The following is a 22,552-nucleotide window of genomic DNA, read 5'->3' on the forward strand; positions in this document are numbered from 1 at the left end:
ATTAATCATCCTTATTACCTCTTCAACTGAGATTGCCAATGATGTGCCCTCTTATGTAGCATAAGTAGAAGAGGAGAAATAATGCTAAAGTTAAGAAAAAATGGAAGATTTTATCTACTGAATGGGCGATTTGCAAAACAGAGGAAGCCAGCAAGAGAATATTTTAAAGGTAAGTGCATCAGGGCTTTTAAGAGCTCATTTTACCACTTCCTGAAATGATTTCCCCCTCAGTGGGAAAATCACAGTGGTTAGCTCTGCTAGCGCACAGCACCAAGCGAAAGTGAGGACTGCAGATACTGGAGATCAGAGTCTAGATTAGAGTGGTTCTCAAAAAGCACAGCAGGTCAGGCAGCATCCGAGGAGCAGGAAAATCGACGTTTCGGGCAAAAGCCCTTCATCAGGATTCCTGAGGAAGGGCTTTTGCCTGAAACGTCAATTTTCCTGCTCGGATGCTGCCTGACCTGCTGTGCTTTTCCAGCACCACAGCACCAGGCGCCTGGGTTCGATTCCAGCCTTGGGTGACTGTCTGTGTGCAGTTTGCACATTTTCCCTGTGGCTGTGTGGGTTTCCTCCGAGTTCTCTGGTTTCTTCCCACATTCCAAAGATATGCAGGTGAGGTGGATTGGCCATGGTAAATTATCCCGTAGTTTGCAGGCTAGGTAGGTTAACTATGGTAAATGTGGGGTTACAGGGATAGGCTGGGATGCCCTTTAGAGGGTCGGTGCAGACATGATGAGCCAATTGCATGTGTCTGTACAGTATGGATTCTATATGTCATTGTCACTTTATTTCTATTTTTATTTAGCCACTGAATCCCTTTATCCGCACCATATGGTCGCCATCAATCTGTCCAGATAATGATGAGCCCAGTGGATGGATGCCAAGTAGGTCAGAGTGCCCATGAGGTGCCCCCTCTCCTTCCATTGACACTCACACTGTAGAGAGAGGTAATGAAGCTCACTTTGGTAGGTGCTTTTGGAGATGTCTCCCCTTGCCAAATGACAATTGAAACAATAGTGCCATCAGAATGACATATAAATGTCACTTGAAATGTACATTAACTGGACCTTGGTATGCCATGTTGCATAAAAGAAGGCATGCCAAGGTGATCAAGAGTCAACATCTGTCAAGATCTCACCAACCATTCTTCTGGGCACTGGCAAATTCACTAAAGAATGCCATCACTAACCTGACAGCTTAACCTTGGGTCTTCTACCTTCCATGCCTCTGGTACCATATTCATCACCAAACTGCACATAATGTGAGCTCAGGAACAACTGCTCTAACTGTGTTGCTTATCAGTGAAGTTTGAAGAAATGACTCAGAAGAAAGGTAAGCTAGCTCCCCACTTCTAGGACAGAGGTCTGGAGGTGCTTGAGAACAGAATACAGTGAGGAGAAAAATCCTTTTCCCTATAAATGGCCAATGGCAGCCACGCCATCCCACTTATCCAGTCTGGACAGAAATTCTAGCTCGGGCCAGTGGTGTGTCCCACGCAAATAACTTTCTGCACTTTTCAAGGCTAACTGCTGCCATCTTCCCTTTGCTACCTCACACTCAAAAGCCCAGTAGTTGCACTAACTCTGCCACTGCACACGCATCTCACGAAGGCTAAAGGAACCCTTAGTATTGCACAATTACGTATAGTCAAGGGTTCTTACCCACCTTCATGTTCTCCGTGTTTCCAACTGTCTTAGTAGGACCACTTCATCAGTTCTCCTGCTCATGCATGACCAGCAACTGCTCTTGCATATCCTCTATTATACTCAATCCCTTCTTCTGAATCATTGCAGGAGAAATGGCTTGCAATTTAATCCACCAAATGTCCATGGTTGATGCGATGGTTCTGTTGGTGGTGGTGGTGATGGTAGAGGAGTTTGGCAGCAGTTGGTGGTGCAGATATACATCAGGCTTCTCATTCCCCATGAAGCAAAAATACTGGTGCTAGCCGGAGCTAAGCAAGATCACTTGCTTGTGGAAGGTCAAACATTAATGGACACAAAACCCAGTGGACTTCATTGTGCCAAGCTGTACTGCTCTCCATGACCACCAGTACATACTCATCCTTAATCTGTACAAGCTTTTATCCAACTAATTTCCCTTTCTCCCTTACTCAAGCACTAGCAGCAAAAGTGCTGGAGACTCTGCTCCCACCTCTGAGGAGGAAATCAATGAAGCAGTGGCAAGGCTTTGACCAGCACATTCCACCAGCTCAGAAACTTTCATCATTGTGGGTATTTTAGATCCCCTACATCGTGGTAACAGGCCATTCAGCCCAACAAGTCCACACTGACCCTCAGAACAGTAACCCACCCAGACCCATTCCCCTGACACTATGGGCAATTTAGCATGGCCAATTCACCTGACCTGCACATCTTTGGATTGTGGGAGGAAACCCACGCAGACAGAGGGAGAATGTGCAAACTCCACACAGACAGTCACCCAAGGCTGGAATTGAACCCGGGTCCCTGGCGCTGTGAGGCAGCAGTGCTAACCACTGAACCACCGTGCCACTCACAAAATCTTATCAAAGTCTTAGATGTAGTGGGAGAAGAAGGAAGACAATAAAAGCAGTCTGAGGACACCATGAGTGGCTCAGCTGTTATATCATTACAAATAAAATTACTTTTAATGATGTACTTTCACTTGCACATTTACAGTGTTTCCTGTGTATAACTTTCACTGGCGGACAAATTTAAGTTACTGATGAAGGGCTTATGCCTGAAATTCCGACTGTCCTGCTCCTCGGATGCTGCCTGTTACACCCATGTGAGAGATGAGCAGCATTTCAAGAGATTACAAGGATGAAAGGAGTTGTAATAATTTCTCACAAGCAACCAGCTCCTTGACTGCAGATAGCCTCGAACGTGTGGGATCCTTGATCTGCGAGATTGTGTCTGTGGTCAAGGCCTTCATGAGAGAATATTGAGTTTCAATGCAATGTGGCTAGGAGATATTAAGCCATGGTCTGTGCACACCATTCTACACTTAGAGACACTTTGTGAGTCAGGGTATAGAATCAATGATGATTCCATATGTCTCTGAGGAAATGTTTCATTCTTTGTATCAGCTTTTCAAGGGAATGCACTACCATTGAACTTAAAGTGTAAAGGCATTCTACAAAGTGGTCACATAGTCTGGTCCTACAAATGTAAAGGAGACCATATTGTGAGGAGTGAATGTAGTAGTTGAGATTGAAAGATCTACAAGTGAAATGCTGCTTCACCTGGAAGGTGTATTTAGGGTGTTGGAAAAGGCGAAACAACAAGTGTTACACCATCTGTAATTGCAGGAGAAGATGCCATGAGGGAGTAAGGAGGTATTGGAAGTGATTCAGGAAAGGACCAGGGTGCTGGGGAGGGTTTGGTCTCTACAGAATTTTGATAGCAGAGGGGATGGGAAGATGTGTCTGATGGTGATATCATGCTGGAAGTGGCAAAAATGGCTGAGGATAAATTCACTGTCATTTCCAGGCTGGGAGCTGTACAATGGGCAGCTCACAGGTTCACTCTCCCTGCCAAGAAAAACTGCTCTATGTACTGCCTCTCATAGGCTCAGTGTTGCCTAAAGGACATTTAAGCATTTCTGGGTCACTGACCAGCCTACGTACTCCCTGAAACAGTTAAAAGGTCTAAATGATAGAAAGGTGAAAAGGAAATTCCTCAGGATTCCTGACTACCATAAAAGACTTCATGAACATCACTTGGATGTCATAAGCTGTTGGATGTCTTAAGAGCTACCTAACATTAGCAATGTAAGGGCTACTTTTTCCTAAGAGTCATGTCGGGCAGGTTCTGTATAGATACATTAAAGACAAATCACTCAAAGATGCCATGTGTATAATCACACAGATAGCAAGTAATTAATTCAGCAACACAAAAGGTCAAGGACTGCAAACATAACGAGTCTATTTTTTTGCACTAACCCATAGCTGTTTACCAGATTAATTGTAGAATAGCCAACAACTAAGAAAAAGTCCAACCTAGCTAATTCACTTGAGAAAGGAGTGGTAATCAGGTTGTCTCTACCCTCATGAGTTCTGTAATGCGTTGTTTTGTCCTTTTCCTTCAGATGGTCTTCTTGGTTAATGCTTTGATTCTCAACCTCTTCTTCAACCTCAGTAGATTGCTTTGATCCCCTATTTCCTCTGCAGCCAGGACACTTCCTTTGTTGTCTGCCATAATAATCCTGGCCATCCTTTCTGAGCTATATTACTAAACCTCACTGGAGAAATCCAAACATCAAAACATGATCTTAGGAAGGCCTGTGGTTTGTTCTACAATAGCCCTGGTCAAGGCATGAGGAACAATATATCTCAGTTCTGTTTCATTCCAAGGGTTTCTCAATGTTGCTATGAGCCATAATTGGAGGGGTTTGTCCACCAGTAACCATTGGAAATGAAATGTGAATGGAATGAGTTGGAGTATTGATGACATGCAAAGGCATGGAAATAAGCTAATTGCCAAGGACAAGATCCTGAAGTCACCACTTAAGGTTTGAGAGAAAAATCAGTGGACTTTTTCTCAATGTAGAGAATTGGATATTTTTCATTCTCACACCGCTTCATTATCATCCTCACCATAATGCTCTTTACACCAGGGAGGGGAAAATTCCACCCTCCGTTTTCATTAAAAGTTGACTGACGCATGGTTTTCCTCTCCTTCCAATCGTGTCACCCAATGAAGGTACATTTACAATGGAAATGAAAGTGCACTGAGATATATGCAGATACTGGAATCAATATCATCATATTTTTTGCTGTTACTCTGAAGAAAAAAATGACTTCGAGCTGAACTTTTGATGCCTGCTTTAAACAGAAGGTACTGCATATTAGAACATGATTGGACTATGATTCAGAGGTTATGAAGCATATATATTTTGATGAATAATAGCTCAAACTTTTAGGACACACTCAAATCAGACACACTAACTACAAACCCAAATGTCAGCCCGCTTCAAAGCTAATACTCTTACCTCTGAGTCATAAGGTGGAGAATCAAATTTTGTAAACATACGAGCCTGCTCTTCCGAAGCGCTGAAGAAGTGTGACATTTTATGAGGGGAAATCTTTCACATACAGTGTTGAGGAAGCCCTCTGTGCTTGTTTTGATGGTGTGGATTAAAGGATTATCTATGCCAATGTCTAAGAGTAACTAAGGAGCATGTGTGTAAGGAGCTATGTCAAAATGACCCCAGATCGAAGTCTATGAATCCAGAGATGTTCTGTCCCACAATCCCTTGCCAAATGACAATGAGTATGATAACGAAACAGTGTGAGAGTGATAAATATCTGATTCTCTACACTGAGAAAAAGTCATCTGATTTTTCTCTCAAACCTTAAGTGGTGACTTCAGAGTCTTGTCCTTGGCAATGAGCTTAGAATTATGTTCAATAAACCCTGTTACTGCTCACTCACTGGAGAATTACAACATAGTGTCAATGGTGACCAGACCGGCAGAACCAGTGGAAGTGACAAGGGAGGCCTGAAGTGAAGCTCAGCAGCATGCAGCTGGACAAGGATGAAAGACAAGGCCGGACTCCTACCATGAAAGAGGGCAAAAACACTTGAACCCATTAGTCCAAAGTCACATGTTAACAACCAACCACACTGAAGTTACCACATCATGTCTCAAATTATTAACATACATGATCCCAAAATACTATTTCTTTAAAGAAATTCAAGTTTCTATTTGAACCAGTCAATATTAACTGTTTCTATTATCTCCCTTGGGAGTATTTTTCATGGATTGGCCACTGGCTCACTGAATTATGACTTTGTTTTGTTTTTCACCATAGTCTGTGTGTCGAGATACGGATATGACACCATACTAACTAAAATCTAAAGTACGTTTTAAAATGTTGCTGATGTGTTTTGTTAACGCCATATCTCTCTTCACAAGAGAGAAACAATTGCAATCTAAATGCTTTCTGGTGATAGAGTCTATGGTTTGAACTTTCAACATGCTCAAAGGATTGAAAACATTGATGTTTGTACACCGATTTCATAAAGAAAAGCAAGAACAAACTTGTGTGCATTTTTTGCTTACTCTTAGTTTTACAAGTTGCAGTTAGAAAGTGTGCTACTTTGGAAGGGTTTGGTTTGTCTTTTACAAAACAAAATTGGAAAATTTGAAGGCATCTGAAAAAAAAATTTGAAAAGTTGGAATCATCCATTAAGATTGGTGAAGTTTTTACTAAATCTGTGATATTAGGCAACTTCTAGAGAATTCCTACCTTGCTGTCTTGCTTCTAAATATGTTTTTTTTCAGATAAATTCTTTCCCTCACATTTAGCACTCATCAATATAACTGAATATCAAATATATTATTCCAATGTTACTGGCCTAGCACAAACAAACTCACATACAAATATAAATGGTACTTTGTGGTCTTTTAACTCACTGTACATTATGAGAGCTGTTATTAGATTAGATTCCCTACAGTGTGAAAACAGGCCCTTCGGCCCCACCAGTCCACATACACCCTCTGTAGAGTAACCCACTCAGACCCATTTCCCTCTAACCAATGCACCCAACACTACGGGCAATTTAGCATGGCCAATTCACCTGACCTACACATCTTTGGACTGCGGGAGGAAACCGGAGCATCCGGAGGAAACTCACGCAGACACAGGGAAAATGTGCAAACTCCACACAGACAGTCACCCGAGGCTGGAATGAACCTGGGACCCTGTCGCTGTGAGGCGATGTTAGATACAAATATTTTGTGGTTGCTATATTTATCATAATTCAATAATACCACATGAACAATATAAATAAGAAATCATTAACCCTTAATGTTTATGTCCTTTAAATGTATTATAATGCTTCATAACAAATACAGTGGTTTAAAGCCCTCAGTCTGATTTTTTTGCAAATTATTTTCAGAAACAATAAACAAAAAAAAAACCGTATCCATTTATATGGACCTTTCAAGTCAAAAAGGTCAAAGTGTCCTGAAATCCATTTTCAGTGAGCACAGATAAATGAAATTTACAGGGGCTTAAAATGAGGATCTGTACATCATAAACATCACTGAAAGATTTAGCTGAGCCTACTGCAAGATTTGGCATGTTTTAAGCAATGCCTTCAAGGGGTGAAAGCAGAATGTTCCTGACGCCAGTCACTACTGTTTCTGTCTCTGTTTATTAGCGGCAAGAGGCACCAAAGCTGCAAATACCTTGTGCATTAGCCAAAGGCTATCTCTATGTTGTATGTAATTCAATTATAGGAGTATTATTTCTGTTTAAGCTTTACTTACATTGTAGGCACACATAACAAAACACTCGCATATATCTGCATTGACACTCACTGATGTGCTTCTACATTTCCAAGGTTAACAAGAATAAAAAGCAGAACATAACCTTTCCCCAAAATGGAAAGATCATGGATTATGAGCACATCTGTTGTTTTGAAACAACCTTTCAATATGGTGATTACATCCTTAGTGTAACTCCCAGTCTAGTAACTGCGGTTATATGAGTAACTCATAGATGATTGCATTCATGAGTAAACCCTCAGCTCAGATCAAGACAACTACTTCCTACAGGTGACAAGTAATCTACTGCTACATCTTCACCTGACTAGTCATTTTGGCCATGATCACAAGGGTTGGAAACTGATGAAATTATCTCAGTCAACATCAAACACCAAGTGGTTGTAAATCAGCTGAGGCCACGACAGAAGGCAACTGTCTCATTTTTTATGTTTGTTTCCTGGCTCTTTTCTCTCTCACTAGCTTTCTTAACAATAAAAAATGTTATCAGACTTGTCTAGCTGCTTAATTTTTCACAGCGATGCTGAAATTGACAGATTCATTAAAGCTGGTTCAATGCTTAAAGAAACAGTTTAAATATTTTCCTACATTATCAGCAGACTCTTAGCTCCAGAATTGAAGATGTAAATCCATCATCCTAGATCATACCATCACCCTGTACAAACTATCACGCATATTTCCAATTTCAAATTTTTTTGAATTCAAACTTATCCTGTGTGCTCATTGATTCTGTTAACAGGTCAAAAAGAAAGACAAATATCATTGGTGCATTTAATTTCAGTGAAGCTGTTGAGATGAGCCATTGAAAAGAAACACACTAGTGTATATGTAATTCAACATAATTATTTGTAGATCTGTGAGGCTCTGGGGAGTTTCTGATCTTTCAATAATCAGTAGTACAGCAGTTTCCATTAAAGTGTGGAAAGTATCCTTTTCAGGTATTGTCCCATTTTACTACATTCATCTCAAAAAAATTACAATAACATCATAATGTCAGTTGATTTTGAGGTATATAGAATGACTAAGATACATTTTTAATATAAAAAAAAGCTGGAATTCTGTTTCCAACCACTCTCGGTTCTTTCATTTCAAACTTCTCCCCCACTTTTGCCAGCTCATACAAGAGAATGGTTCAACAGATGTCGGTATACAACTACTGCAAGTGGTAGTACTTTGTTGTGAATCTAAATAAATGGGGTATATCAATGTCTGGCCACCTGATTTGTAGCTAAAAGAAACGTGAGTAGCTGTCAAAAGCTTGCCTTGCCTCCCCTCCCATTTACCTTACAATAAGTTAAACGAGTGACTAGCTGCCCATATTGAGGTTAGTTCAATATGCAAAGTCAATATCCTACACCTGTTACAGGTGAAATGGTTCAAGTACACCTGCTGCATGCCATGCCCAATTCCTCAAGATACTTAACGAGATACTTAACTAGTAATTCTTAAAGTTACTACAGGTAGCCACTTTAAAGTGGGTGGAGTTTTACTTTGGCTGCACTTCTCAATGAATGGGATGGCCAAGAGTTGGAGATGTGTTGGGCAGAGGCAGGAGATGGGCTGGGAATGGGGAGGCGTGTCAGAAACAGGTAGAAGTGTGTTGGGAATAGGAGATGGCTTGGGAATGGGTAGGAGTGAGTTTGGATATGAGAATGAGGTTAGGAGTGATTCTAACAAGAATCCCATCCATAATGGAAGGAACTACATGTGAGCTGGCTGAAGGAGCAGGTGCTGAATTCCTTTCCCCATTCCATGTCAGGACTTCCAACATAAAAAATGGGTTTTGTTGAGTCAGGAATAGCAGGAGTGTTCCCAGGGCCCACAAAAATCTTGGAGAACATGCTTCTGCAGATGACGAAGCTCAGAGTTGAGGGTGTGGTGCTGGAAAAGCACAGCCGGTCAGGCAACATCCGATGAGCGTGGGAATCGACGTTTTGAGCATAAGGTGGTCATTGGTAATTCAAAAGGGGATGGTGTAACTAGACCAAGACTTTTATAGACCCCTGGTAGTAGGCATAAGTATGTTGTAAAGCTGGACACCATTCTGACTCCTGATATATGTTTGCCCATGCCAAAGTAGGTGTTGGGAAGCCTGCCCACCCTTGAGTCAATGAAGGCCCTTCATTGACCAATTAATGGTGACTTGAGGCCTTCCTCCTGCTGCAATTTTCTCTGCAGTGGGAGAAGGTTGGCACCAAGTATGAAGCCTGGCAAATTTCACAGCTGGTGCTGGTCATGTGCAAAGTGGGTATTTTCTTTATAGTTCTGCTGTGCACAGTAGTGGGATTTCCATCCATCTCTTCCAATTTCCCCTCTTCCCCTGCCCCCTTAGCCTGTCCCAGCATAAAATTCTGGCCTTGTTGTGGATGTTTTAAGTGAATGTTTTTGACCAGTGTTTATGTATAGAGGACCAGTAGCCTCACTGAAAAAGAAAAATCCAAAACTTACAAGTGACTACATGGTAGATATAAATAATGCAAGCAATAGATTAAAATGCAGTTGATCAATTGTGTGTCTGGACTACAATGTGGGGGTTTTGTGACTGTTCTGAGCAAACACTTTGCAATACATGTTCCTGTCTCATTTCTTTCCAAATCATTGTTGCTGAACAAGGAGATAGTGAGCACTGCAGATGCTGGAGAGTCAGAGTCGATAAAGTCTGCCGCTGGAGAGTCAGTCGATAAAGTCTGCCGCTGAAAAAAACACAGCAGGTCAGGCAGCATCCAAGGAGCAAGAGAGTCGATGTTTTGGGCATAAGCCCTTCATCAGGACTGGTGAGGGGACTGAGAAATAAATGGGGGGCAGTGGGACTGGGGGAAGGTAGGTTGGATGGTGATAGGTGGATGCAGGTAGGAGGTCATTGTCATAGATCGTAGGGAGGGTGGAACAGAATGGTGGGAAGGAAGATGGACAGACGGGTCAGGTCAGGTGCTCAGTCGGACAGTTGGATCTGGGATAGTATGGGGGGTGGGGTGTGGGGAGATGTGGAAATTGGTGAAGTCAATTTTGAGGCCATGTGGCTGTAGGCTCCTGAGGCAGAAGATGAAGTGTTCTTCCTCCAGTTTTCAGGTGGCTTTATTAAGGCGCTGGAAGAGGCCCATGATGGACATGTTATCGGGGAAGTTGAAATGGATGGGCACCAGAAGGTATGGTTGGTTGGTGCGTACAGACCAATGATATTCCCTGAATCATTCCGCGAGCTGCAGCTTGAACTGAAGACACTTTGATCAGATGAGAGTGAAGTAACAATCAGAAAGCAAAATTTTAAAATTAAAAGTTGCAACTTAATTCAAGAGAGAAAAGGTAGAAATATGAGTAAAATATTAGACCAGAAGGACAGGTTACACTGTGTGCCCAAATAGGCTTTATGCATAAGTATATGATATAAGGAACAGTTTGAATCAATTAGAGGTGTGAATTCAGCTTGGAACTTATGACCTGGTAGGCTGTATTGAGTCGAGGATGCAAAATGATCAGGACTTGGAACTAAAGATACCAGGTTATGGGAAATAATGATAGAGTGGATTTGGTGATTAAGGATTAAATTGCTTTAATGATAAAAGAGGATGTATGAGGGCTAAGCAGGTAGTGGAGGTGTGTGTGTGTAGAATTATGAAGTAGAAAAGGATTTAATACTGTAGTGGTAGTAGGAGGACAACTGGTAACAGCTGTATAATTGTATAAAAGCAAAGAAAAATTAATTTGTTGTAAAAGGCAACTTGTTACCTGGTGAATGTTAGCTGGATTAGGATAATCAAACAAGAATATTTCAGAATTGTTGGGCATTTCTTGAGCAAAATACGGAGTCAGATGAAAGGCCAGTGACCTAAAATGACTGTTTCCCTCCACAGATGCTGCCTGGCCTGCTGAATATTTCCAGCACTTCTAGTTTTATTTGTTTATTTTATTTCAGTTTTTATTTCTGACTTCTAGCATCTGCAATATTTATTTTGCAATATTATTATCAACTCATAGAATGGTCATTCTCTGTTTCTGAAAGAATTTACCTCAAACACCCTCTCAGACAGCATGGTCCACGACATGTTGTGCAAAACACTTCTTTCTTGTGGTACCTTTGGTTCTTTGTCAATCACCTTAAACTTCTAACCTCTGATTTTTGACTCTGCTGTCAGTATGAACTGCTTCTTTCTTTTAACCCTGTCCGTTCACCTTATGATTTTGAGCTTCTTTCAATTCTCCTCCTGAGTCGTTCCTTTCTAATCAGAACAACACCAGTCTCGCTTTAAAATCCAAAACAGCTGCAGATACTGTAAATCAGAAACAAAAACAGAAACTGCTGGAAAAACCAGAAGGTCTGTCAGCATCTCTGGAGTGAAATATGAGTTAACGTTTCAGACCAAGTTACTCCTCCTCAGAACATCTGCACCATTTGCCTGTGTAACCGAAGTCCCTCATCTCTGGAGCCCAGTTTATCAAAGTGCCTTTACTCCATCTCTTAAACCTTCACATCCCTCTTAAAATGTAACGCATAGGATCATTTTCTCAACAACATATTGAGAAAATACAACTGGCCATGCCATCCTCGTTTAATAACGAGCCAGATTTAGTTAATGAGTTATTACTTTGTGACAATTTATCTCATGGTAATCATAACATTATTCAGTTCAGTGAAATGTTTAAAAAGGAGGAACACATAACAACAACTTTCGACTAAGTAAAACTGAAATCAATGGAATGATACAGAGACGACAATAGTAAAATGGACAAAGCTCTTAATAGCTAGAATGTCAGAAGATCCATGGGAGGTGTTCAAAAAAGAATGTAATGTGGTACAGAACCAGCTTATCTCTCTAAGGAGTAAGAACATTTCTTGCAAAACCAAACACCAATGAGGCCAGAGACAAAATAAAACTGAAAGAAAAACCAAAGTGAAATACAAAATTTGAAATGCAAAAGATCCAAAAAGCTGAAAAAGGTGACTGCAGATAGTAAGAAGTGCAAAAAAAAATGTTTTGCAGTCTAGTAAAAGCAGCCTGAGCCTTGCAACTCAATCACATGGGGTGCCATTTACCATTGGCCTCGTGAAGGTGAGGATGAGATGGCTGGACTGGTTAGGTGATGCCATGTGGTGTAGCCTAGACAAGAGTGTGCGACTGATAATAACATGTTGCACCCTCCTTGTTCGGATTGCCAAAGTTGGAATGTGTGGGATGAGGAGGAAATGGTAAAGAGACAGGAATATTCTGAAGAGGACGATGATGGTGATGATCTTATGGTCGACCAGGAGAAGCACCGTAAACAGCACAATAGTTCAGAGAGCACAAGAGACTACGGAGACCTATGGTCACCCAACTTCGGGATGTCTGACCTGTGTGGAAGTATTATTATTTCATAGAATCATAGAATCCTTACAGTGTGGAAGCAGGTCATTCAACCCATTTACTCCTCACTGACCCTTTGAAGAGCATCCCACACAGACACCTGCCTGCCTCTCCACCCTACCCTATTACTTTGTATTTCCCATGGCTAATCCACCTAGCCTGCACACCCCTGGACACTAGGGGCAATTTAGTATGGCTAATCCATCAAACCTGCACATCTTTGGACTTTGGGAGGAAATCAGAGGAAACACATACAGACAATGGGCAAACTCCACACAGGCAGTCACCTGACGGTAGAAACATAAACTAGCACTGTCAAGCAGCAGGGCTAACCACTGAGTCTGTTATAACGTTATTCCAACAGTTTGCAGAAAAGCTTTGTGTATTATTGCACATTTTTCAAAGTTTGACCTGATACTCTTGTTCTTTACTATCTTAGATGGGATGTTCAATTCTCCTTTTGAAGGTGGATCCAATATGCTCACCTCTGTGAAAGCTGAAATGCCTGAGTAAACCTTACCTTTGAGCAGCATTAATAACAGTGATACAGACAGCATTTCCACAAAATCATGTTCGTAGATATTTGCACTAAAATGGTGACTGCTAAAGACATAGGCATATCTGATGGTGCAGTCTTCATGATGACTATCAAGTTGTCACTCAACTTGAGAATGGGACTTGGTGCAAGTTTGGAAGGGGCAACAGAGTTTTGGATCAGTTTGAACATGTGGAGGATGCAGTATGAAAGATGGCTACGAGGATATTGAAATAGCAGAGTTTAGAAATATGGTTGAGGATTCTTGTGGTAGGTGGGCTGGAGGAGGCATGGACCTCAGGTGACATTTTGAAGGTGGCAGTAGGTGACCCTGTGATGAAGGCTGCAGGAAACTGAAAGAGCACCTCCGGGTTGACTACCACATCGAAGTTGGCGAAAGTGAGGACTTGTCCAACCCGATACACTGGCCAGAGTGGAATAGAACATATAGCAAGGATAAGGAATCTGTCGTCTTTGAATTGAGTGTCCCAATTTTTCTTTGAAGAAAATGCAGCTTCTCTAAAACTGGATGCTAGCCTTACTGACAGAATCAGTGAAGATGTTAAGAGAGATAACAGGAAGGTGCAATTAGCCGGTATTGGCAGTAGACAATGAGATTCAAAACTGCTTGATGTGCTCCAGAGATACATGGTAATAGATGACAAAACCAATTGTGAGCAAAATACTGCCTCAGTTTGTTTCAGGGTGATAGAAAGCATATGATTGGGAACAAGCATTTGGGAAAGATTATCAACTCTTTTATGGGAACAAGTTTGAGGTGAATGAATAGTGAATGGAAGACCAAAGACTAAGGTATTTGCAGTTTGAAGTACAATTGGATGCGGGACGGCACAGTAGCTATGTGGTTAGCATTGCTGCCTCACAGCAACAGGGTCCCAGGTTCGATTCCAGCCTTGGGCGACTGTCTGTGTGGAGTTTGCACATTCTCCCCATGTCTGCGGGGTTTCCTTCAGGTGCTCTGGTTTCCTCCCACAGTCCAAAGATGTGCAGGTCAGGTGAATTGGCCATGCTAAATTGCCTATAGTGTTAGGTGCATTAGCCAGAGAGAAATGGGTCTGGTTGGGTTACTCTTTGGAGGGTCGGTGTGGACTGGTTGGGCCGAAGGGCCTGTTTCCACATTGTAGGGAATCTAATCTAACTTGAGAGAGAGGTGGGTCCAGTACAAATATAGTTGGAAAAGTGAAGTTAAAAGAGATGTTACGTTATCAGTAGTATCAGGTGAATGGAATAAGAGGTGGGTCACATGGGCTAGATGAGTCTGGAGAGAATATATATGGGGTTTAGGAGAAAAGCCAGTGGTAACTCAGGATCAGTGGCATGGAGAGCTGAGGGATACAAAAGGCGATTAAAATTTGCTGGCAATGATCAAGGTCATTTTTTGATTTGTTCAAGGAGTGTGGGTGTTACTGGCTAGACTAAACTTGATCCTCATTACATTTATTTTTCTGGGAAGAAAATGGAAGCATAAAGAGGTTAAATGTAAGGACATAACATCTGGGTTGAGTGATATTCATGCAGCCCATGGAGCCACTTAAATGGGTTTTTTGTACATAAGATCATAAAACATAGAAGTAGAAATTAAGCCGTTTGGCGCATCCAGTCCACTCTGTCATTCGATCATGGCTGAGAGGTTTCTCAAACCCATTTTCCCATGTTCTCCCTCTAACCTTTAATCCCCTTGGCAATCAAGAACCTATCTATCTCTGTTTTAAATATACCCAATGACCTGGCCTCCACAGCCTTCTGTGGCAATGAATTCCACAGATTCACCACTCTCTAGCTGAAGACATTTCTCCTTATCTCAGTTTACACGAAGACTGTGCCCTTGGGTCCTAATCTCTCCTGCCAATGGAAACATCTTCCCAAAGTCCATTCTGACAAGGCCATTCAATATTTTGAAAGATTCATCAGATCCTCCCTCATCCTTCTAGACTCCATAGAGTATAGTTCCAGAGTCTTCAAATGTTCCTCATATGTTAAGTATGGGATCATTCACATGAACCTCCTCTGGACCCTCTCCAGGGCCTTCCTGAGGGATGGGGCCCAAAATTGCTCACAATACTGTAAATGTGGTCTGACTAGAGCCTTATAAAGCCTCAGAAGAACATCCTGCTTTTATATTCTAGACCCAGTAAGTTTGCAGATGACATCTAAAGTGGAGGTGTAGTGTACAGCGAAGAAGGTCACCTCAGAGTACAACTGGATCTTTATCAGATGGGCCAGTGGGCTGAGGAATGCCAGGTGGAGTTTAATTTAGATCAATGCGAGGTACTGCATTTTGGAAAAACAAATCATAGCAGGACTATACACTTAATGGTAAATTCCTGAACAAAGAGACCTTGGAGTGTAGGTTCATAGCTCCTTGAAAGTAGAGTCACAGGTAGATAGGATAGTGAAGAAGGCATTTGATATGTTTTCCTTTATTGGTCAGACCATTGAGTATAGGAGTTGGGAGGTCATGTTCCAGCTGTACAGGACATTGGTTAGGCCACTTTTGGAATATTGCATGCAATATTCTTCTATTGGAATATTCTTCTATTCTTCTCCTTTCTAATGGAAGGATGTTGTGAAACTTGATAGGGTTCAGAAAAGATTTACAAGGATTGCCAGGGTTGGAGGATTTGAGCTATAGGGAAAGGCTGAATAGAACATAGACAATACAAGCCCTTTGGCCTTCGATCTTTGGCTGCCGACCTGTGAAAACAATCTGAAGCCCATCTAGCTACACTATTCCATTTTCGTCCATATGTCTGTTCAATGACCATTTAAATGCCCTTAAAGTTGGTGTGTCTACTACTGTTGCAAGCAGTGCATTCCATGACCCTACTACCTCTGACATCTGTCCTTCATGTATTACCCCTCAATTTAAAGGTATGCCCCCTTGTGTTAGCCATCACCATCTGAGGAAAAAGGCTCTCACTATCCACCCTATCTAACCCTCTGATTATCTTGTATGTCTCATTTAAGTCACCTCTCAATCTTCTTCTCTACAACAAAAACAGCCTTCAGTGCCTTGGCCTTTCCTCATAAGACCTTCCCTCCATACCAGGCAACACCCTAATAAATCTCTTCTGAACTCTTTTCAAAGCTTCCACATCCTTCCTATAATGTGGTGACCAGAGCTGTGTGCACTTCCCCAAGGGCAGCTGCACCAGAGTTTTGAACAGTTGCAGCATGACCTCACGATTCCGAAATTCAATCCCTCTACCAATAAAAGCTAACACACAATATGCCTTCTTAACAACCCTATCAACCTGGGTGGCAACTTTCAGGGATCTATGTACCTGGACACTGAAATCCCTCTGCTCATCTACACTACCAAGAATCTGACCATTAGCTCAGTACTCTTTATTCCTGTTACTCCTTCCAAAGTGAATATCCTCACACTTTTCTGCAATAAACTCCATTTGCCATCTCTCAGCCCAGCTCTGCAGCTTATCTATGTCTCTCGGTAACCTGCAGCATCCTTCTGCAGTATCCACAACTCTACCGACCTTAGTGTCATCCACAAATGTACTAACCGATCCTTCTATTCCCTCATCCAGGTTGTTTATAAGAATGACAAACAGCAGTGGCCCCAACACAGATCCTTGCAGTACACCACTAGTAACTGAATCCAGGGTGAACATTTCCCATTAACCACCTTTTAGTCCACCAATTTCTGATCCAAACTACTAAATCACCCTCAATCCTATGCCTACATATTTTGTGCAGTCCTGTAATTTTCCAGTCCTCTGGGACCCTCCCTGACTCCAGTGATACCTAAAAGATCACTACCAAGCCTCCACTATCTCTGCAGCTATTTCCTTCAGAACTCCAGGGTATAACCATCTCGTCCAGGTGATTTATCAACTTCCCAACCTTTCAGTTTTTCTAGCACCTTCTCCTTGGTGATGGCCACTGTACTCATTTCTGCTCCCCCCACCCCCCCAACTCTCTTGAACTTTTGAGATGTTACTGATATCTTTCACCATGAAGACTGAGGCAAAGTACTTATTCAGTTCCTCAGCCATTTCCTTGTTCTACATTACTACTTCTCCAGTGTCATTTCCCATTAGCCCAATGTCCACATTTGCCTTTCTTTTGCCTATTAAATACCTGAAGAAACTCTTGCAATCTTTCCTAATACTACCAGCTAGCTCATCCTCATAGTAATCTTCCCTCCTTATTTATTTCTTTGTTATGCTCTATTGGTCTTTCTATACTGCCCTTTGCCACATTATATGCTTTCTCTTTTGCTTTTATGCCATCCCTGACTTCCCTGGTCAGCCATGGTTGCCTCATTCTCCCTTCAGTATGTTTCTTTTCTCTTGGGATGGATTTTTACTGTGTCTCTCAAATTACTCCCAGAATCTTGTGCCATGTTGCTCGGCTCTTCTCCCAGACAATTCTGGTCAACCCCTCCCTCACGCCTCTGTAGTTGCCCTTGTTCAGCTGCAATACCATTCCATCTGATTTCACCTTCTCCCTCTAAAACTGCCCTGATTGTCTTTCGTGAGTGATGGGAAAATAAATAATTCAGCTACTAATTTCCTAGGTTCAGGCAGGGGAACTAAACAGTGAATGTTCCTAGGAAACTGGGTAAATTTGTTAATGGATAAAATGCCAGACAATCTGGTGACAGGTGTTGCAGTATTGGCTCATAAGAAGTTAATGGGTTTGTTTTATGTTGGCTCCACCAACTTTATTGATGTCACACAAATCCTGCGAAAGGAGATCAGGATCTGAATTTTACCAAAAGTCACCTAAAGGTCAGTTTTGGGGAGTTTCATGGAGGGTTTTACTCTGTGAGACCTCATGAATTTTCTCACTCAATTCTTGACTGTTCTTCTCATTAGGTTTGCACCATTCATTCACGGTGCCCCTCTTGCTTGGTCTTGTGTTCAGTAGCAGTAAAATGCTCATTTGGTGCCAGGACTAACATTGGCAATGAAGGATGTAAGGGACACTATAAAAGTAAATGGGAAAGCAAACAAGAATGTAAAATGGCTGAATGGAAAAGCAAGTAAGTACTTTATTAAGATAAAATACCTTAAGATTCCTTCAGAGGTACAAAAGGGAATATTAAAAGAAACTTGAAAGAATATCAAAATTTGCCAAAGGTTACCCAATGCAGCAAAGGGAGGTGGTTTAAGAGCAAGGCAAGTCTCTTTGAAACTGGTAATGTTGACATTATATATGAAAATAAGGGAATAATGAACAGGTTAAATTATTGTTTTATTGTAGTATTTGGAGTGGAGGAAGAGAATAACATACTGGACGTCCTAAAGAAACTAAGATTGAAGCAGGGGTGCGAATTCATCGAATCATTGTCCACTTATTACCAATAATGAAGAAAACAATGGCACTACAGATTGACAAATTCCTACTATAAATGACTTTCATGCCAGAGATTAAAGGAAGTAGATGAGAAAATTGCAGACACCCTAACTATAATCTTCCAAAGTTCTCTCTATTTAGAAACTGGTTCTTTAGATTGGCAAATTACATGTCAGGCCATTATTAAGAAAGGGGAGAGAGGGAAACGAGTGAATTATAGGCCGGTTATCCTAACATCTGTTGTTGGGAAATAATTAGAGTCCAAGATTAAGCATACATTAACTGAGCATCTTGAAATTTTTTTAGTTGATCAAAGTATCCTTATGAGTTTGTAAAGGTCCAATTCTGAAGAAGGATCACATTTGTCTTGAACCATTTACTCTGTTTTCTCTCTCCACAAATGCTGGCTATTTTCAGCACTTTCTGTATTCATTTGTAAAGATCATGTCCAATATAACCTTTAGAGAAACTGACAAACCTAGATGTGAATAATTATGCATATTGTTTTACACAGCTTTCAAGAAGTGTTTGATAAAGTCCCACATAAGAGACAGTTAACTAAAATTGAAGCTAGTGGAATTGAATTGAAGCCTTTGACCTGGTTAGTAGATTGGCTAATTAGCATGATGGAGAAAGTAAGGACTGCAGATGCTGGAGATCAGAATCGAGAGTGTGATGCTGGAAAAGAACAACAGGTCAGGCAGCATCTGAGGAGCAGGAGAATTGACATTTCAGGCATAAAGGATTCCTGATGAAGGGCTTATGCTCGAAACATTGATTCTCCAGCTCATCAGATGCTGCCTGACCTGATCAGTATGATGTAGAGACTAGGAATAACACAAGTGTAGTCTGCTTTATAGGGAGTAACTAATTTTTCCCAAGGAGATGTGTTGGAGCCTCAATTATTTTTATTGCATTCTTTAATAATTCAGACAACAGGATAAAGAGTAACATATTTAAATTGACCAGTGATCTAAAGAATAGGTTCCAATTGTAAGTAGTGAAGATGGTAGCTTAAAATTACAAAGAGAAATTGATAAGTTAAGTGAATAGGAAGACTCTGGCAAATAGATTCCAATCTACCCAAATGTAAGGTAACCACTTGGGACCTATAAAAGATGAATGAGAGTAGATTCTAAATAGTAGCCTAGAAGCAGGAGATTTCCAAAGAGATTTGGGGTCCATGCATATAGATCATTAAAATGTCATGGACAAATGCCAAGAATACTCATAAAGTTAAATTGAATACTGGTTCTCTTGAACACTAATATACATACAATGAAAAATCAACCTTCGGTTATGCCAAGTCCTGATTGAGCCATACCTGGAGCACTGTACTCATTTCTGAGCAGCACACTTCAGGAAATAAACACTGATGTGAGAGAAAGTTCAGCACAGATTTACAACATTGGACTGTGGATACCAAAAGTTAAATAAAGCGGGGGCATTACTAAACTAGGGATGTATTTTCTAGATTTAGAAGATTAAGGGGTGATTTGAACAACGTTTTCAAAATTTCAAGAGGAACTGACTGGCTAGACAAAGAGAAACAATTTCCACTGGTAAGGTAATCTAGGATGATGAGACGTAGCCTAAAAATTTGATACAGAACTTTCAAGAACATACCATACCATTGTGTGTGTGTGTGTGTGTGTGTGTGTCTGTGTGTGTGTGTCTATATGCACAATGGACTGCAGAAGTTCAAGAGGTAGCTCACCATCACTCCTTAAGGGCAACTAGTCCTAGCCAATGAAGCCCACATCCCCTAAATGAATTTTTTTTTAAATCGATGAGCAGATTCTGGTGAGTAAATATTGCATTGACCAATAGCAAAACAAAAACATGCAGCATTTTAAACTTGATATGGAAGCAAGGTGAACAGTATTAGAGATCCCTGAGGTATAATGGAGACCTGCATTAGGTCTCTTCTGCTCTCCCCACACTCCTTGATGGGAATGTTAAGGTGAGATGATCAAGAAGGACAGCTTTCCTGACTCACCACAAATTGAGGACCTTAAGTGGAAATTGACGTCCAAGAGAAGGCTTCATCTTAACACAGTTGACACTCTGAGTGGTGGTTGGGGCAGTTGCCATGCAAGGAGTCTGAAAACACCCTGTTGAAGTTACCAGCAGGCTCCTAGTGTGGATGTTTTGTTCCAAGGTACTCATTGCCTGAATGAGGAACCCCACATAAGAAAGAAAAGCCTATTGTGAGATATCACCTGTCCTTGCTGCTTCCTTCCATCTAACCATTTGACTCTTGTTACAGAGTCAGGAATGCAAATAGGTTCACGATGCAAATTCCTGGGATTGACAGTCCATGTGACCAAGAGTTCATTTCAAATTTTGTCTTTCTAACCATTCATTCCTACCCAGAGTTAAGTCTACTCATGAATTCTAGCTCACAAAATTATTACAATCTAACACATAGCCAAAGCAAGACACAACAAACACTTTGAAAGAGTTCAATCTTCATAAGTGCCTACTTTTTTTTTATATATAAGGACATTCTCTGTTCTAAAAGAGTTAACATGCATGCTTCAGGATTCCAAATCATTGGCAGTCCACTTGCAACTCTTACATTTCCCGACTTTTGGTCAGTATGGACTTTACACCGATGTGCACCACACATATCAGGTGAACAGCTAATCAAACACTTCCTTAGAAAAATATTAATATATTTAACTGCTATTTTTTCTTGCATGTCACACCTTTTGTTGTTATTTTTAATCCAAGCATTTTTATACTTTACAGTGATGCTGAATACCCGACTTTGTTTGAAATTATAAAATGTTGTTCTCATTAATTGCAATTTAGGAGGTTATATTTACCAAAATGGAAAATGTGAACAGAGTTAGTTTGTGAAACTATCATTTGTAAACTTTAATGGGGGATTTACACCACTGCCAAGCTACATTACTGAAACATCTCTGATGACCCCCATCCCCTGTCTTCATTTATCTACTAATACTGTCCACTATATAGATTTCTGCTGTATGATTTATTGCAGAACAAATGTCAAATGGGAATGGGCTTTTGATAAAACTGTTCACTGGTTCCTGGCCAATAAATCCTAATCTATCTATCTGAGTTGTAAGCTATTTCATTATCACCACTTTATTAATAATGCATGCCAGTTTTGACAATAAACCTATTTATTAAATTCTTCAGTTTTTTTTGAAGCACAGTGACTAGCATTTTTGAATAAACAATTGAAAACTTGCCCTTACATTCTAGAGAATTTACATGTTAAGCAGCTGGTGAAATAATTTAGTTTATTAATTCACACATCTGTAGCTGAGAAAAAAGTATCTAACCTTTATCATTAGAATCAAAGGCAAGGTGATTTCTATTACATTGATTAGATTAATATGTTTTCCACATGTCCCACGAACTGAGTCAATGAGTCCATTAAATGAAAAAGTGTGGTGTTCCCGATGTGAGAATTGTAGAGAAAAGCTCTTTTCATGTATTTAGCCATTACTGAATACTGCAAGATTAACAGTTTTCTTTTCAATACTAATTTATAAGATTATATTTAGCGTTTTTTTACTGAGTCCAATTTTATGGGAAAAGAGTAGGCCAGTTAGCATACAATCTTTCATTGAAATGAAATGGTTTTAGATTTTAGGACTACTAAATGAATGAAGCATTTTGTTGAAAATTTTTGACCTGCACTCATCAGGGCAACTTGCAAGAATACTGATTTGGGTTTGGGGGAAACCAACATTGACACTGTTAGAAAGGAGAATGTTGATTGATTGGTAAGTGAAATCTGATTGATTAAGCATCCCTTAATTTCCCCTTTAACCTAATGTTCTTACAAAGTGTCCTGATGAGAGCAAGAAGAAAAGATTTGACAAGCTGTGTCTTTTTTTCAGCAGCTTGAGGTACAATTTGTTGTTTTCAGAATTTACTTAACTTATATTGATGAAATTGAAACTCCCTTCCAAGATGCTTTAGTAATAATAAATACCAGGGATGCATAGACATTGCTAATGCTCACCAATATTGGAAAGCATTCCAGCTGATATATATTTCACACATTTTTAATCATGAAG

The 22,552-nt window shown here is 40.6% G+C and overlaps 1 long non-coding RNA gene across 1 annotated transcript in view; it reads right to left on the reverse strand.

Moving 5' to 3' along the window:
* LOC140480454 (uncharacterized) overlaps positions 1 to 22,552 on the reverse strand; it is a 51,685-nt gene that overhangs the window by 22,878 nt on the left and 6,255 nt on the right. The gene's annotated exons all lie outside the window — the stretch shown is intronic.

The sequence above is a fragment of the Chiloscyllium punctatum genome, chromosome 8, assembly GCF_047496795.1.
Source record: "Chiloscyllium punctatum isolate Juve2018m chromosome 8, sChiPun1.3, whole genome shotgun sequence".
In the NCBI taxonomy this organism is placed as follows: Eukaryota; Metazoa; Chordata; class Chondrichthyes; order Orectolobiformes; family Hemiscylliidae; genus Chiloscyllium; species Chiloscyllium punctatum.